This window comes from Scyliorhinus torazame, chromosome 17 (genome assembly GCF_047496885.1).
Source record: "Scyliorhinus torazame isolate Kashiwa2021f chromosome 17, sScyTor2.1, whole genome shotgun sequence".
In the NCBI taxonomy this organism is placed as follows: Eukaryota; Metazoa; Chordata; class Chondrichthyes; order Carcharhiniformes; family Scyliorhinidae; genus Scyliorhinus; species Scyliorhinus torazame.
Genome location: NC_092723.1, coordinates 39,469,996 through 39,489,049, shown reverse-complemented (window position 1 = coordinate 39,489,049; position 19,054 = coordinate 39,469,996). Strand labels below are relative to the sequence as shown.

General features: G+C 44.2%; 1 long non-coding RNA gene across 1 annotated transcript in view; it reads right to left on the bottom strand.

The window, feature by feature from the left end:
• Positions 1-19,054, bottom strand: part of LOC140393526 (uncharacterized) — a 101,248-nt gene that overhangs the window by 62,379 nt on the left and 19,815 nt on the right. The window contains exon 2 of the long non-coding RNA XR_011935647.1: positions 14,402-14,574. This is a non-coding gene — a long non-coding RNA (uncharacterized lncRNA). The remainder of the gene's footprint in view (positions 1-14,401; positions 14,575-19,054) is intronic.

Here is a 19,054-nt window from a genome sequence, read left to right as displayed (position 1 = left end):
AAGGGTTAGGGTAGTAACTGGGTAATGGTGTAGGGTGGTACGTTGTCAGTTGGAGAGAGTGGTGAGATCATGCCAGGCCCAGTCGGGAGAGAATTGGGTGGTTGGGTAGGAGTTTGGGGGGTCAAGAGGGGAATCAGTATGTGAGATCAGGTCAGCCAGGTAAGGTGGGTGACAGAGTTGTCTGGGGTTGAGTGGGAGGTACTGTGAGTAATTTGGGATTTAACTTGTACAGTTACCCAGGAGCTAGACATGGCCTTTCCCTTTCTAACATTTCCTGGGTAACGAAAGAAGTCGGAACTGCCTGAAGTCTCGGACTCTAGCTCAAAGCCGGATCAGATTTTGGAGGATGCTGGGATGCAGGAGATTTGAGCATCAGGCGATCAGACGTTCTGGGCAATGCCCATTGAGTCAGCATATCGGGACTTTTGAGGGATCCTGTTGTATATCTTTGGGGTCATATCTGGTTTCTGACGATCTGGGCTAATTTGTTTTAGTGGAGTTGGTTCAGGGATGAATGTGGGCAGGACATGGAAATTATTAAATCCCATTTTTCTCTTCCCTAGTGATTTTCCCTGTCACAATGGCTTCTCTCTTTTAGTTCAAATTCCAATTTCTTCCCACACCTAGTTGCAGTAAGACACACACTTTTATGTTCCCTTAGCTAATAATTCACGGACAAGTTGCTAGTCTATCGCCAGAGGCTAATAGCTAGAAGGTCACCACTCCACATCAAACATGGTTGACCAGGAATCTCCCCCATTCTTACCGCCAGCCATCTGTGTACTTGGAAGGATTTGCAGGTTGACACACACAACCTGTTTGGCCGCTTTACGAATGCACCATTCTTGGCCAATATGTCCTGGGGTGGGACTCAAATCCAGAGCTCATGGCTCAGGGGCAGGGGTGCTATCCACTATGCCACAAGACCTCCACTCTCTATTTTAGACCCGTGATTAAAATAGCAGTTGGGTCCTGATGGGATCATCGATAGCCAATTTGAATCGTCAGTGTTGTCATGATATCCACATCAGCATATCATGGTGCAATCACACACACACTGATGGACATGCAGTAGGACCAACCAACACACACACAACATTGCAGCCAATCACCAGTGAGAGCACACGCACTATAAAAACAGGGGACACTACAGTTCCCGCTCATTCCAGCAGCAGCCAGCTCAGAGCACCGAGATCAGAGCCTGCCACTCAGACATTCACCATGTGCTGAGTGCCTCACCCTGATAGTGAGAGGACAGGGGCCACAGATTAGCTGGTAATGCACCTACCCAAGTTAGCAGTGTGCTGTTACAGTTGAGTAGTTAATAAAATTGAGTTACACCATCTCCAGCCGTGTTGGATCGTTTGTACATCAGAACACCCAACACGACAAGTGTCTACTTGTTTTTCATTCCTCCTGGTCAAACACTGCTGGAAGGAAGTGGGACATCAGTGAGTAGACCCTGGGCAATTTTAACTATGGCAGACAAGCTGAATGTCACCCCCAGTTATGTTATTGACCTCTTCTATGGCTGTCAAAAAAAACTATTAAAAAAATTCCATTTCCTAGGAATACTATTAATTTTACCTTGTTCTCAGAGCATGTGAGATAGGAACAAAGGGAGTAAGTGTGAAACACTGAAGCCAAAAATATTCCAAATTAAAAAGCAACACCCAAAAAATGTATCATCCACCTCACAGTTTGAAACAAGAGTCCTACAGATGGGATGAAGGAAGCTTCGTCCTTGCACAGCTTAGAGCTTTGAGCCATGACAGAAAACTAGGAACTTGTGACAAACAGATTTTGGAATGTCATTTTCAGGATGTGAAAGTTAAAATTGTGGTATTTTTAGCTGAAACCTGTCAGAATTGTGAACTTCAGAATGATCAATGAAAATTGGGGAATAAATTGGCTAATGAGGCAATGACATCACCTTCAGCACAATTACAGTACAAATCAGGGGCAACCAATCTCTGGAGACCAATCTCTGGAGACGTGAAAGAAAGGGAAAAGTAGAGAAGCAAATTCTTAATATATGTGACAGCGAGTAACCAATTATGAGAGTGTGTGATATCACTGAGAAAGCATAGATTATCTGTCATGGCAAATATTTTCCAATAAAGATAATTCAACAGGGATACCATCATATTTGTTATGTTACAGCTGTGACACATAAATAATGCTCCTTCTTTGTTATTTTAAATCCAGCAGCAACCTAGCTGATCAGAGTAGAAAACTAAAAGGAAGACACCTTTGTATAAACAGAACACTCCACATTTTTAATTATTTTCCCATTAACTATTTCTAATTCAATCCTCCACATCTATTCCAGTGGCATTAGACAAGTCGGGTAGTCAGGATCAGAATGATAATGATTATCCGTCTCACTTCAACATGCTGACATTGTTCAGTTGTATACACATTACATTCATGATATCAATACCTTACAGCAGAGAAGGCTGATGGGGGGACCTGATTGAGGTGTATAAAATTATGAAGGACATAGATAGGGTCAATAATACAAAGAACATTACAGCACAGGAACAGGTCCTTCGGCTCACCAAGCCTCCGCCGATCCAGATTCAGATTAATAGAGGAATCAATAACTAGGGGGCATATATTGAAGGTAAGGGGCGGGAGATTTAGAGGGGATTTGAGGAGCGGTGGGAATCTGGAACTCACTGCCCGACATGGTGATAGAGGTGGGAACCCTCATGACATTCAAGAAGCATTTAGATGAGCACAAAGCAGAATGGTGGCTCAGTGGTTAGGACTGCAGTCTCACGGCGCCGAGGTCCCAGGTTCGATCCCAGCTCTGGGTCACTGTCCGTGTGGAGTTTGCACATTGTCCCCGTGTTTGCGTGTGTTTTGCCCCCACAACACAAAGATGTGCAAGGTAGGTTGATTGATGGGCCAAATGGTGGCACGGTAGCACAGTGGTTAGCACAATTGCTTCACTTTAATCTCCTTGGACACATTAAAGATCTCCAGGGTCCAGGGTCCCAGGTTCCATTGCCGGCTTGGGACACAGTCCGTGCGGAGTCTGCATGTTCTCCCGGTGCCTGCCTGGATTTCCTCCGGGTGCTCCGGTTTCCTCCCACAGCTCAAAGATGTACAGGTTAGGTGGATTGGCCATGCAAAAATTGCCCTTTGGTTAGGTAGGGTTGCTGAGTTACGGGGTTATGACGTTACAGGGATAGGGTGGAAGTGTGGGCTTAAGTAGGGTGCTCTTTCCAAGAGTCGGTGCAGACTCGATGGGCCAAATGGCCTCCTGCTGCACTGTAAATTCTATGAAATTGCCCCTTAATTGGAAAGAAAATGAACTGGGTACTCTAAATTTAAAAAAAAAATGCCGCCGCACGCAAGGCTACAGACCAAGAGCTGGAAAATGGGATAAGTGCTTGATGGCCAGCACAGACATGATGGGCTGAAGGACCTCTATTTATGCTGTAAAACTCTATGGCAATTTGCTGGAAAAAGAATTGTGCACCCCCACGGGTTGTAACTGACTACCTCGTTGGTATTGGATTTGGTTCCTCATGTTTCATCTTTGATGGACAGTAAAGGGGTTGATAATTGGGTAGATTTCCCGGTCTCTGTAGCTATTGGTTGTGTGGACCCAGCAATTTCTGGAACATCAGGCCAAGATGAGTGCATGTCCCCAACAGAGCTCTCTCAGGTCTTCGGTCCATTTGTATTAACGGATGGATAATTGGGTGACCCAGCCACGGATATGCTCTGGTCAATTTCCTTGCATCCATTGCCCAGGTCACAGAAACAAAAAAATAAATCCGCTCTTGATTAGCATACATGCTCTGTATTAGGAGAAGACAAAATCCAATGGCAAAATCAAGGGTTCTAAGAGAGCTAAAATTTTCAAATATGAGATGGAGAAAACAAAAAATAAAAATGTATTCCTCGAAGACATAAAGGGCAGAATTTTGGACCCTCCCCCATCATCTGTAGGCTTTGAAATTTTGCCCCGTATACCACCCCATGTCTAAGTCATTAATATATAACAAAAAATGCAATGGTCCTACTATCAAATCCTGGGGGTACATCGCTATATACTTCCATCCAGTCTGAAAAAATAACTTCTATTTATTCATTTTATTTTAACTGAATTGTCAACTGGAGTTCAAAAATCAGTTGAATTTATGCAAAGTTTAGTAATCCTTACAAGTGTCATGCAGCATGAAGATAGAAAAGAGTATCTGTAAAATGTGCGTGGGATTAGCCCACTGATTTACTATTAAAATTAACATTGAACACTAAATACAAGACATTATAAGTTGTAATACCCAATAACGTACCACTCCAAAACTAGGAATGGGCAGGTACGTAACTGAAAGTACTTGCAGGTTGGAGGATACTAGTTTTATAATGATTTAGATTTAGACTATTGCCTTTGCACTATCCTGTCTTTAACACAATTTTAAAGGTATAAGTGTGGCACATCAAAAATGCATTTATTTGCCTTGCATGAGGGGCCATTGCAACTCAGCTCATTCAATAACATGCATGATTGATTATTGCACTTGGCGAGCATTATTAGTTATTCATTGCACCTCACGAGTTGAAACAAACTAGTTCCTCTCGGAAATAGAGTCACAACATTATTCAGGGTATATCCAAATTGACTCTCTGATGAAAGTGTTCAAAGAGGACATGTTGTCATTAACAAGATAGATACCTACTAGTCCCAGAGGTTCTGAAGAACTGTTCCAAAGGCAGAGATGAGTTGATTTTCCTGAAAATGCTCAAGAGAAGCTTTGCTATTATAATCTCAAAATTCAAATAACTGAAAAGGAAGTGTGCATGCCGACATATAGGTATCCCCCACACCTTCTGGCACATTGCATTATTATAAACAAAAATAATTGAGACATAGGCAATGGTCTATTTATTTGAAGGCAAAGAAAATGGATGTATTTGCTAAAATAAAAAAACTCATTGACGTCTCTGTTTCGCTCGGTAATAGTGTATATATTGAAATTACAAATGCTTCTAAGGCAAAAGTAAAAAGACATAAAATATAAAGTAATGCATTTTATAACTGTGTATGCTACTGTAGAGATACACAAAAACATAAAGCAGCCCTATGCATTCACTGTTCTCACAAGTGATAAAAATGTTTTTTTTGTAAAAAATGATTACATTGCCAGAAATTTATCACTGACAATATTTCAATAGTGTTCCATAATGGGCATGAAGGGAGGCAAATGTCCCCATACAACCCCTATTTTGGAACATGACCAATACAGTTCTCACTGAAACATCCTACCACCTCTGAAAATCACTGTAAATCAGTTACTCTGGGACTAAGAAAGAAATGGATTACTCAAAATACATTTGCCTGCTGCACCATTAACTTTCCAAGCTTCTGCTGTGCACATTAAAATGGAGTAGCCTTCAGATGTATTCACTTAGAGAGGCTCAGTGTCCAGGAAGAGAGTTTAAACATTTAATTGTTTGAAAAATATGACAGTTGTGTTTATTTTAAATGATGTGATGATAAATTTTCAAAAGAGTTTTACACCATCACACTGAGGACTTAAAGATAAACCTGAAAACATAACTTTCTCAAGTTCTTTAATGAAGGTGGTTCATAGTTAATAGTCAAGTTCAGTTATCAGAGCCAGGCTGCCAAAGACATGACAAGATCTTCCAACTTTTCTTATCCTGCTCCTGTCTGCTCTTTATCACTATTTTAGGCAGATTTTCTTCCCATACTCAATTTCAAGACATCAGCTTCAGCATTTTGCATCTGCACCTCCCTTCTGCCGTTTCTGACTGGTGCACTTTTCAAACATGTTTTTATTACTCTGGACAGGCCACCCTTTTTCATTACTCCAGTGCTGATTAGACTGCCTTCACAGCCAACATCCAATTTCCTCTTTGCATAACCTGTTCCATTACCAACCAGGCCACTTCTGTGCCCTTGTCAGGGCTTCCCTTTCAGCATCAATGTGATCTACAAATGGGCATTAACCTGAATTACAAATGGACATTACACTATCCACTTCACATCATGTCATTTATCTTTTCTCCTCTGGAGTGTTTATCAGATTGCTAAAAAAAATAGCACCACAAGCTGCAACAAAGCATTTCTTCTCTTTCCCATATTCCCCTTCAGTGAACATAAAACTTTTACCAACTTACCCATCTATTTTTTCCGCCTTTCAGCTTTGTATGTAGTTCCTCAGTAAGCTGAAATTGTGCCTCTACATTTTTGTCTTCAGTGCATAAAGCACCTAAAATGATAGGCAATTACCACATAGAAAGTAGCCATTAAACCCAACTTGTCTGTGCCTCGCCGAGTAAAACTCCCGTCTCCCACAATATAAACGCCTGGAGAATGGCCCAGTCCGTAAAACATGGTGCCGACCATGCGCCGATCCGACGTCCCAAATACTACCCTCCCGGCTCCCTCCCACCAGTCCCCCCAGCCCTCCCTGAAGCCCCCTCAGCCAGCAGCATGGTTCCCAGCCGACTGTGGGAGCGCTGGACACAGTCCGCAGCTGCCACGCCGGGTTCCCGACCTCTGCCACCACAAGGGAACTGCGCCGTCGCTAACTCGGCCCATCGACGGCAGTGAATCACAGAGGCCCCGGAGAATTTACTCCATTTTCAGGGTGCTGGAGGATCCTGATTTGGCATCAAACCAGCGCTTACGACAGTTTTGGCGTCGGAGGCTATTCTCCGCCCAATCGCATTTTGAGATTTCGGCATCAGCCGACGGTGAATCCTGCCCAAAATGTTCTTTACCCTCATCCACTCCCTCCGGCAAAACATCTCATGATCAAACAATATTCTGTGAAAAGAAATGTCTTCTAAGTTCACTCCACTCTCAGCAACAATTGTAAATTGATGATTGTTATTATTTCTCAACCAGAGGAAATAGTCTTTCCCCAATCAAAACCTGTCATAATGTTGGTTATTAAATTTCAGCCTTTCGTGTCCCTTCTTTGTTCCAGTGAAAAAAGTCAGAGCAACTCAAAAGCTCCACTCATGATTCAAGTTTCTCATGAGGATATAAATAAGAGGAGAGACCATTTGGCACTTTCAGCCTGTTTGGCCATGAAATAAGATCTGATTGTGGCCTTAGCTCTACTTTCCTGCCTGTTCCCAGTAACCATTGACTCCTTTGTAGATCAAAATCCTAACTCAGCATTGAATATATCCAATGACCCAGCCTGCATTAATTGCTGGGGTACAGAATTCCAAACACGAATGACCCACTGAGAGAAGAAATTCCTCTCCATCTCTTTATTTTGAAACTGCGCTCCCTAGTTTTAGATTCTCCCAAGAGGAAAATCGTCTCTCAGCATCTATTCTCTCAAGCTCCCTCAGATTCTAATGGCCCAGAAAATTGATTCTCCATATGGTCACACCCGGGGGTATCCTCCAAGAAGTGCTGATGGATCCCTTGGATGCTCCACGGGAATTGCCTGGGACGTTTGGATTTCTGCTGGGCTGAATGGCCGTGTGTCTGGAGCCCTCCAAAAGTAAAGTCAGAGACATGGGACGTTGTAACTCACTTACCTCACTCAGGAAAAGTTAGAAGGACTAAAACAAGTTCCTCCCAGGTAACTACTGCTAACACCTCAACTCCTCATTGGACGCCCATTCCCCACCCCGCTCCAAATACTATCCCTGACCACCCAATTACCCCATTGCACCACCCAATACTCTGCCTAGCCGACCCAACTACACCCCGACCACCCCCACCTGACTAAACAACCCACCCTCCCCAATGAGATTACACCCAAATACCCTCACCCGGCTACACACCCCGACCACCTCCACTTGACTAAAATCACCACCCCACTCTTACTATCCAACCCAGCCTCATTCCTGGCCCCCTGACCACTCCTCCAGCCTCCCAACTTTCCCCACTTAACTCTCAGCTACCGCACTCCCCCTGACCACCGACTGACTACTTCTCTACCCCACAACGACCTCACTGATGATACAACTCAACCCCCTTGTCATCCTATCTCTCTCATCCACTTACCTTACACGATTGTCTACTCTCCGTAGCTTGTCACAGTGGCCTTGGGACTTTTAAACTGACTGAAATATTGCAATTAGTGCCATAAAAGTGTGTGGGGTGGGGGCGGGAGTTTTACTTATGTTTCTCACAATGCTCCTGAACGATGAAGGAGAACTACATGGTCCATATTTCTGAGGAGGTTCAATTTGGAAGCTCAGGAGAAAAATGTGGAGCTCCAACGCAAGGAAAGTAAATAGGAGTGGAATGGCTATCCAGATGGTGATTGCTTCTCCTTGGAGATCCGGCCCTGCATACTTCAAAAAACTGCTTCTCATTCTGCTAAATGCCAACGAGTGCAGACACCGTTATTATATGCCTTTACATGATAACAGCAAGACATCACTAGAAGGAAAGTGTGTCATGTGATCTAGTCTTAGTTTCATTGTTGCCTTTGAGCAGATCAAACACACAAAGCTCTACTGATGATATTTTCCAACTTTCTGCCTATGCATAAATGTTTTAATATGCCTTGTCTCAGTAAATTAACCCACAACACGTTTACCATTTAAAAAAATTTAGAGTACCCTATTCATTTTTTCCATTTAAGGGCCAATTCACTACCCGGCACATCATTTGGGTTGTGGGGACGAAACCCACGCAAACATAGGGAGAATGTGCAAACTCCACACGGACAGTGACCCGGAGCCGGAATCGAACCTGGGACCTCGGTGCCGTGAGACACCAGTGAGAACCACTCCGCCACCGTGCTGCCCTCACAACATGTTTATCTAATCTCCTATGAATGATTGGGGCTTTTATCATTATAACAGCACAACATGGGCCTCAGTGGTGGTCAGATAGTCTGGCAACAACATTAAGTAGAAGGTTGACAAGCTGAACAATCTCAGACCATGCTACACAGCATGAGACAACCTTCAATGTTCTGGTCAGGCAGCAACAGAGTCCCAGTGGTGGAGAGTGTTGAAACCACAGCATAATGACTGTGCAGAAAAACTTTGAAGACACAATGCCAGGATAGTGCTCAACTACAGATTGGTAAGCAGATGGATCCCTTGTAGTGTAATTCCAATGCATAACCTATCAATCAGAGAGAGTGAGACAGCACATCAAGAGGACTAGTACCAGCTTAGCTCAGTTGGGACAGAAAAATGACTAGCATGTGGGCTGGATTGATAGCGAGCGAAAGAGAGTCAAGCAAAAAAAAGTAATGAAAATCAGACCATAGAAGGTTTAGAGTATAATGGGCAAAGCGATGGAAAAGTGCACAAAAGTGGCAACAGTGACACACACAAGTCCAAAAAGTATAGCGTTGCAAAGCTACTTAAGGATGGATGTCGGTATGATGTTATCCTCGCCGTCGAAAAAGCTTACATATCCTAAGTACATTCCCAATTTCTGATGCATTCACAGGAACTCCCAAACCTAGCAAGACATGTGGAAAGTGTAGTCTTCTGCATACATCAAGGGACTACCCAGTTTTCAAGCAGTTTTGCAAGGCCAATGGCAGTAAGGGCATTTGGCAGTAAGAGCAAAGGCTGATGCGGCTACAAAGAGCCATGCACTGATCCAGACTGTACACAATTGGTAGCTAAAAGCAATGGGTATAATCACCCAGTATTCCATCAGAAAGATATACATGACGTGGTTGGAACACCAGAAAATGATGATTGTGTGCAAAGCGAGACTAAGACAGTGAACACATGTTTCACACCATCAATCTTACGGAAAACATAAATGCCATCACACCATCCAAGGTTTTTGTCAAGATTCAAATTATCTGCCTCAAGAAAGTTGATAACTGCTCATGATTGTCCAAGTTTAATACATACTGCCCCTGCAAAGTCTAAAAGACATGCATCCATAAACATGGAATCCATGTCAAAACCCACCACTGCAAAAACTTCCAGTGTACAATGGTTCATTGATTCTATGTGCAGGATCCATAGCCATGGAGTATAAGTGCGAAAGATCCAGCGATCATAAAGCTCGCACGACTGAAAATCCATGGAATCCATCAGACCTCACATGGCAGATCAACCTCAGAAACTATTCCTGTTACCTAACATCAGAATGTTCAGAACATTTCAACAAATTCGGCAGTTTTAGGAAAGCAGGAGAATGCAAGTCCATCAATTGATCTGGTATATTTCGTGCAACAAGGTGCCAACAGCTACAAGAGGAAATGGCAAAAGATTCTACACTACTGAAATTGTGGAAAACCATCATTGAAGGATGGCCTAATTCAATACAGCATGCCTACAAACACATCGGAGGATAGACACATCTGACCATTTAGGCTATATGGGGGCAAGGTTGCCATCTCCTGGGGGGTCACCATTAAAGGCAGCCAGGTCCTCCGACTGAAATAGGTGACCTGACATTCTTCAACAACTTCAACACTCAAATATGGGTACAGTTCGGATGAGAAGATTCAAGAGAGAGAGTCTATTGTGCAGGGTTGATCAGTGACATTGGAGTTGTCGTCAAAAAGCACGAGGAATGTCAAGAGCTTATGCCAAGTCAGCACAAATCACCAGTGATTCCATATGAAGTTCTACCCATCTTTAGTCTAAAATCACCTCTGACCTCTTTTATTTCCATAGCACTGTGTTCATCATTATAATTGACTACTTTACCAAGTATTGCATTATTTGGCAATTGAAAAATAAGTCAAGCACACTTAGAGTGGTATTTTCAGTTTATTTAATGTGTCAACAGGGATGATCATTATGGATAATGATCTCAAATTTTTTGTAAGCCATTTCAGGATATGCGTGAGAAGTGGAATATCAATCACACTACTTCTTTCCATCATTACCATAGATCCCTAATTCTCAAATGTAGCCAGACAAAGCAAAATCTACAGATTTCAGTGCCACATCTGATAGTGACACCTTTGAATGCAGCTATTCCATCCCTGGCAGAGCTCATGTTTGGCAGCCCAGTACACACTAATCTACCTGTACTCTTACCCTTTCTATTCTCTCAGAAATTAGAAAGCAATGTTTAAAACTGCAAGAGGAAATGACCAACATGCAAGCTAAAAATACAGGTACAAAATTGCCAACAAGTTTGCATCCAAGATCCCACAGAAGTCAACAGGTTATCAGCCGAGTTGACAAGGATTTGTTTCAAACCAAGGTCCTATGAAATCATTACATACAAAAGCACAACACTGACGCATAACCAAGAACAAATCAGATCCATTCCAGCTCCACAACCAGAGTGCATTTCTTAGCCTTGAAGACAAGATCACAAATGCAACCAGGAACAATACCCAAGAATGACAACCCTGCAGATCACTGTGAGCAATTAAATAAATTTCCAGGCAAGGTTATCATTACAAGATCTGGGTGTACCAAAAGATTACCACTCCAGTTTAGATCTCACATATTCATAAGTTCTGTACACATATGTAATGGTAACTAAACATGAACAATTAATAGTTGTAGATAATTAGACTTTTTTGAAATTGGGCTAGTATTTTTAAAAAGAAAGGAGGATGTTGTAATATGGGTTAGCAGCATGACATCACTAGAAGGGAAGTGTGTCGCGCAAAATAGTTTTAGTTTCAATTGTGTTTGAGCTGAGCACACACAGCTTTGCTGCTGATGTTTCAAGCTTTCCACCCATGTACAAATGTTCTCATGTGCTTGGAATTAATAAAATAACCCAATTGTTTACCTGATGTGTGATTAGTGATTTTATAACATTATAACAACACAACAAGCACAACCTGCTCAACATTTTCTCATAAGACTATCTGTTCATCCAAGGAATCAACTGAATGAATCCTTTCTGAACCATCGCCAATGCTAGTATATCCCTCCATAATTCCCATCTGGTATCAATTGACATCATATGCTCTTAAAGCACATTTGCACAAGCACTCTTAACTTTTGAGCTTAAGCAATATTTTGTTCACATTTAATTCTTAATTTTATTTATGCAATAGTATACATAATACAGACACATATAGGCATGGTGGCACAGTGGTCAGCAATGCTGCCTCAGTGCCAGTGACCCGGGTTCAATTCCGGCCTTGTGGAGTTTTCACTTTCTCCCCGTGTCTGCGTGGGTTTCCTCCAGGTGCTCAGGTTTCCTCCCACAGTCCAAAAATGTGCAGGTTAGGTGGATTTGGCCATACTAAATTGCCCCTTAGTGTCCATAAGGTTAGATGTTGTTACTGGGTTACAGGGATAGGATGGGGGCCTGACCCTAGGCAGGGTACTCTTTCAGGGGCTGATACAGTCCCTGGGATTCTATGATTGGCATGCACAGAGGTCATATTGTTACAATCTGGCACGATTTTAGGCTGGGGTAATGTGAAATTGAAGGAACGGGAAGCCCTACCGTTGCCCCAATTGAGGGCCATTTCCTACCCAGCCTCAATGCTCAGGCTAGTTGGAGAGTTTACTTGGCATGAGATAAGCCTGCAAATGACCAGGCCTAGATTTCAGGCAGAAAAGTCTGGCGGCCTCCATCAGAAGCCCCGCTCTGACTGCAGATGCCATCCCCCCACCCCTTAAAGTGCGCTCACTGCTGGACTTGGCTGCCCCATTACCAACCTTTCTCCTGACACCCTTACCACACCTTTGCACCCCTCCCCCCAAGGCCTTCACTACCCTCTTCCCCCTCCCCTTAAACTTACTTTGTCCTCTGTTCCCAGGACTTGTGCTCAGGCATCTTCCTGAAATTTTTCATCAGTCCACTAAAGCTCCTGTCTGTGCTGGAGAGCGCTCAATTAGATTAGTCAACAGCTCTCTAAGACTGTGTGAGGGGTGAATGTCCCACTTGCAGAAAACTAATGGTCATTCAAGTGAAATGTCTGTGTGGTGTTTGGAGTCGGCAGGGATGTGTTCCCCACAGCACAGTGGTGTCCTTGTGGACAACACAGACAAAGAGCAGAAGCAGACCAACCCTTCAGCTCCAGCAGTGTGGCATTCATTGCAACAAGACTGGCGCAGCGCTATGACAGATAGGCTTTGTATGTTGCATCCACAAGTGTCCCGAGGTCTGACTTGTGCATGCCACTCATTTTTAAACGTGTTTCAGACAGACCTGTCCCAGCTGGATTGAACAGTGAGAGATTCCAGTGAGCAGCTGTTTTAATGAGCATTCATGAAATGTTAATGAATCCAAATGGTACCCACTAGTCAGCAGGGTAACCAACCCAACATGAATCCACCATCGGGAGAACTGAAAACGTTTTTTTACGCCAGTGCTTTTCTGACTTTTTTGCCTGCCGCCAGATTCTCCGCTCCCGCTTGTCAAGGGTGACCGCGACATTCCACCCAAAAATATGCTTTCAAATCAGGGACTTGTGACAAATTCACAGCGAGTTCTGCGAATATTTTCAAATTCCATTTGTTATCTACAATTGCATTTAAAAGCTGGTTGATATCCTGCTTCTAGTTCATGTTCATTCTCACCTCTGTTGGCATTTTTAAAAAAGCAGGGGCGGGATTCTCCACAATCGGCGCGATGTCCGCCGATCGGCGCCAAAAACGGCGCGAACCAGTCCGGCATCGCGCCGCCCCAAAGGTGCGTAATTCTCCGCATCTTGAGGGGCCGAGCCCTCACCTTGAGGGGCTAGGCCTGAGCCGGACTGATTTCCGCCCCGCCGGCTGGCGCGGAAAGGACTTCGCCGGGCGACGCATGCGCGGGAGCGTCAGCGGCCGCTCACGGCATCCCCGCGCATGCGCAGTGGAGGGGGTCTCTTCCATCCCTGCCATAGTGAAGACCATGGCGTAGGCAGAAGGAAAAGAGTGCCCCCACGGCACAGGCCCGCCCACGGATCGGTGGGCCCCGATCGCGGGCCAGGCCATCGTGGGAGCACCCCCCGGGGCCAGATCGCCCAGCGCCCCCCCCCCCCCCCAGGACACCCCGGAGCCCGCCCGCGCCGCCTTGTCCCGCCGTTTGAAAGGTGGTTCAATCCACGCCGGCTGGCGTGGGTTGACAGAGGCGGGACTTCGGTTCATCGCGGACCGGAGAATCGCCGGGGGTGGGCCCACCGACTGGCGCGATTTCCGCCGACCGCCGCGATTCCCGCCCCCGCCGAATCTCAGGTGGCGGAGAATTTGGGACACGGCGGGGGCGGGATTCACGCCGGCCCCCGGCAATTCTCCGACCCGGTGGGGGGGTCGGAGAATCGCGCCCCCAGATGTCAAATAATTATTTCACATCTCCACGATGTCTTCGTTCTCGACAATTTGACACTCTGTTTCGTTGCTGAGTGAGCCTCCCCTTTCTCACAATCTCTTTTCTGTGCTTATAAAAAAACCTCGCAATTGCCTTTCCATTGTCTGCTAGTATTTTCTCATATTCAATTTTTACCCTTCAAATCCCCTGCTAAAGACGATGGAGTTTTCGGATATAACTTACCATTTGAATCTTTGCTTTAGCTTTACAATGGCTGTTTCAATTTTTATATTGAGTGTGGATATGAGCTTCATGGTTATTTCTCCACTTCATGGGCAGTTCTTCTGTTGATGTCGGGTCGGAAGGCATTGTGGCAGCTCTCTGTATTCTTGTCAGTGACTTGCATAAAGCTGTGCCTGTAGTCACACATTAATTGGACATTAAGGGACTACGATCTCTTTCTGTTCACATAATTGTTTGGGTTGACTGTCACGACTTGTATAGCCACATGAGCACAATCTATAGCTTCAAGCACTCACGAAGCTCTGCAATCTGTTAAATATTAATGATACACTCCACAAGTCTAATAAAGTGGACTGCCCTGACAAACTGGGCATTAAATATTCGCCTTGCGGAAGAATGGACAATAAATTAATGGTCCTGAAAGAAGCTGACTGCTCCCCCTTGGAATGATCTGGTGTCCAGGAAATTAAGTCGGATTGTGACTATCTGAGAAACAGTTAAGTGCAGTCCTGCTTCTTGAAGACATTTGCAGATCTCCCTGTAGGATGGTTCAAAGCACTTCCAGCGCTTCTCAGATCAACTGCAACATTATTATGCATAACTCCCAGGGGTATATTCAAATGAAATTTTCTGCATCCATGCATGCTGAAGAATGTTTCCTGATTTGTGATATCAGGGTCCCAGCTTTCTTGCTGCTCTCCCTTCTTTTTCCCCTCCACATTATATATTTTATATACTCCCTCCACATTATATATTTTATATACTAAGGGCGGCATGGTGGCACAGTGGTTAGCGCCAGGGTCCCAGGTTCAATTCCAGCATTAAGTCACTGTCTGTGTGGAGTTTTCACTTTCTCCCCTGCGTGGGTTTCCTCCGGGTGCTCCGGTTTTCTCCCACAGTTCAAAGATGCGCAGGTTAGGTGGATTGGCCTAGTTCCCCTAGTGTCCAAAAAGGTTAGGTGGGGTCACTGGGTTATGGGGATAGGGGTGGGGGCATGGGAGCTCTTACAGAGGATCGGTGCAGACTCGATGGGCTGAATGGCCTCCTTCTGCACTGTAGTGATTCTACAATATATATCAACATATTTATCATAAAAAGGAGAATGCCCATGTGAAACTCACTGCAGACCAGTAGTATATTTTATGGAACTTTTCCAAACAAGAACAAAAGTCTCGAGATACACTTCAGGGTTTCAAAAAGAGCAGATGACTAACCCAAAGATATGAGTATGTAGCGAACAGCACAATGAAACAAGTTTGCAACATCAGTTTTCCTTAGTCGCTGTTCCAATTTAAACCACATTTCAAGATGCTCTAACTTAATTGGGCAGTTCTCAGTACGGAAATCATGAATTAGCAGGCTAATTATCTCATCCTATCCTAACTCATTTGAGTGGTTGCACTCTATCTAGGGCAGGCACAACCTTACACCATCCTTCAGTTTTGAGCGAGAACGTAAATAGAGTGCAAACTGCTGCATTCTTTCTTCTTTCACCCAAGAATTGATCCACCACATTGGTGCCTACAAATCCATCCGAATTCCAGGGCTCTCCTGTTTGAGTGAAATCTGCAGCATTGATTTTTCACTTCTGGCTACTAAATCTGTTTTATAGTTTATAGCCTAAATCACATGGCCTGATAGAATGTTCATTCTTCTGCTAGCTGAAGGCAAAAAGAACATGAGAGGGCCCATGTAACTTCAGCAAGCTAATTACAGTAACAAGGATTTCTGTTCAACCTCAGGCAAGAATACATTACCAGATATTGTGCATATAAATCACACTGGTTCGTAAGAACTAAGGGCTCACTTACAGGAATAACCCTTTGGACAGTGAGCACCAAGAAAATATTCAAAAATGGCCCAGAAAATTTCAACAGGCAAACATTTTTGCACAGCATGCTTCCACAGCTCACTCTTAGAATCACTGTCTTCTTTTTAAGCAGGTTGTGCTGCTTTTGCTGCATCTCAAGTTTTATGTCACAGCAAAATTTAGTTAGCCCAGGAACTTGATTTGCCCATGTAATAACTAAATAACCCCACATCATCCTTTTCACTTGTTTGAAGACATAACGTTATCTATTAGGGCTTCTGAAAAAGAATGTAGCTAATTTTCTCCTGGTCAGAAATCTGACAGACTGGGTCCTGATCTGTAGATATCGATGAAGTGAATTTGGGCAGCTTCTGCAAAGTGTGGGTGATCTATCTGCTCCACTAGATTACCATCCTGGTGGTAAAGGTGTGAATGACGTGCATTGATTCCTTGCCTGCAGCATCAAGCCTCAGGCAATTAATGCCGTAGTAACACTTACAAGGGGGTGCAAATCAGTGGGACTATCAATAGTAGGCATTGGCCTTCATAGGGAATGGCGTATAAAGGAGCAGAGAAATCCTGCTAAAACCATACAAAGCACTAGTTAGACCACACTTGGAATACTGTGCACAATTTTGGTCACCTTATCCCTGGAAAGGTACTGACATTGGAGGCAGACCAGAGAAGGTTCACTAGGTTGTTTCTGGCTGTGGAGGATTTTCTTATGAGGAGAGGTTGAGCACTCATTGGAGTTTAGAAGAATGAGAGGCAAACTTATTGAGACATATGGGATTCTCACGAGGTTTGACAGGGCAGGTGCTGAGAGTTTTTTTCCCCTTGTGGGAGAGTTTAGGACCGGAGGGCCCTTATAAATAATCATTGTGAAATTAACAGAAGTGATCAGAGAGACAGAGTTGTCAATCAAGCAATGTGTTCTCTTGGGCTCAGGTGTCTTAATGCTCAAAAGGATGTCTTGGATCTCAGCCAAGAATACATAACGAGGTTTGTCTGGGAGCCCAAAAATCCATTAGCTTGTGAATGGAGATGGAAATGCCATAGCTTGGCATAGGAGCTATAGGAATTGTTTGGTGGGCGGGCATACCTTGTCATAGAGGGCACTGGGGAACAAAGGTATTGTTTGGGGATATACCTTGACATGGAGCACATGAGAAGCCAGGTGGGAGGGAGGCATGAAGTGGCAAGGAGGGTGTGGCGGGCCACAGGGGGTGGGTTGAGGGCATGTGGTGGAATGCATGGAGCAAGGGGGGGGGGGGGGGCTGGCTGAGAGGTGGAGGGCCTGTTTATTGTTTAACTGGGATTGCCTCCAAACTCCCCTCCTCTCTTCTCTTTCTCTGGTCACTCAGCCTGAATGCAGCCCAAACGCGCACACCCCCACCCGATAAAAATCTCGTTCTCGCGGGTGTTCACTTGGGATGGGGAGGGTCAAGCCAGGAATTCTCAAGACTCCCACTACCCGCCTGCAGGATGAAAATCCAGACCGCAGCAACAGTAACCCAACTATGATTGGCTAACTCAACACAGGCTATAAATCCGCTAAAATAACAGCAAAATGCTGCAGATGCTGGAAATCTGAAGCGAAAAATAGAAGATGGAAAAACTCAGCTGGTCTGCCAGCCTCGGTGGAGAGAGAAATAGAGCCAAAGTTTCGAGCCTGTGTGAGTATGAGTCAACCCGATTTCTCTCCACAGGTGCTGACAAACCTGCTGTGTTTTTCCGGCACTTTCTTTTTTTATTTGCTATTTCCCCTTACCTGCTTGATTTTGTTCCTCACGGATTAAACTCACTGAGCTATTTACAGTGTAATCACAATATAATCTCTAATAGTACACCCCCCCCCAAAAAAAAAAAACTCTTGTTCCATATGCAGCCATCATTTATAATCAGTAAGGGAGTTTAAACGTCAATGGTTTGTCAGGCACAATGAATTGTAAATAATGAAGTTTGACTCGCACGTGTTCCTTCAATTTTAAGATTTTCTCTCCACTGGTTGCGTTGTTTGAATGTTCCACAAGCGGGTGGGTGGGGGTGTTGGGGTGAAAGGTCTGAGGCGAGAAACTCTTTCATCCCCGTGTGGGAATGTTCGCGCTCATTTGAAATTCACACATTGCTTATTGTGGTAATTAAAATCTACAAAATATTGGGCAAAAATCCAACTGTTTTACAACGCTGAGTTTACAGTACACAACGACTGTTCTTTTATTTCAAAATGCAAATCATGCAATCGGGTTTGGTTCTCCATGAAATCTAATTGAGCAGGCGCAGGTGGGGCTATCCCATTCTTGCTCCTCGTAAAACTTAATTAGGTGTTGGGATCAGGCCGCCTGCTAATTAATCAGCCTCTGCCTCGCAAAGTGGCATCACATGATAGCCCATTATTTGACTTCCTGCACCATATGCATCAAGAGTGGCTAAAGCTAATCACGCGGATATTTTAGCGCGTGCTGAAGGACAGTGTACTTCATCCACCTTGAGTATTTATGTACAATCCCCGGTTCTTTACTTTCCTAATCTTAGAAACGTTAATTGATTCTTTGTTTCAGCTCGTCCCAAGAATATTCCCTCCTGAATGGTTTGAAGGAGAATTTTCTATATTGGTCTTTTCTATTTCTCTGCTGCTTTGCCTGTCGAAACAGTCCTGATGCACCCTGCATCATGAGGTGAGGTGTGGAGTAGATAGGATGGACCAGCTGGTAGCTGGTTGTCCTTTGCAGCCCATCAAATTCACATGTTTGTAAGTTCATACCTGCTTTAATCAATAGCCGTACATTGGGCAGTGGCTATTTCCGGTGCTCTGTTCTGCTCCTGGGCAATAGAGGACAGAA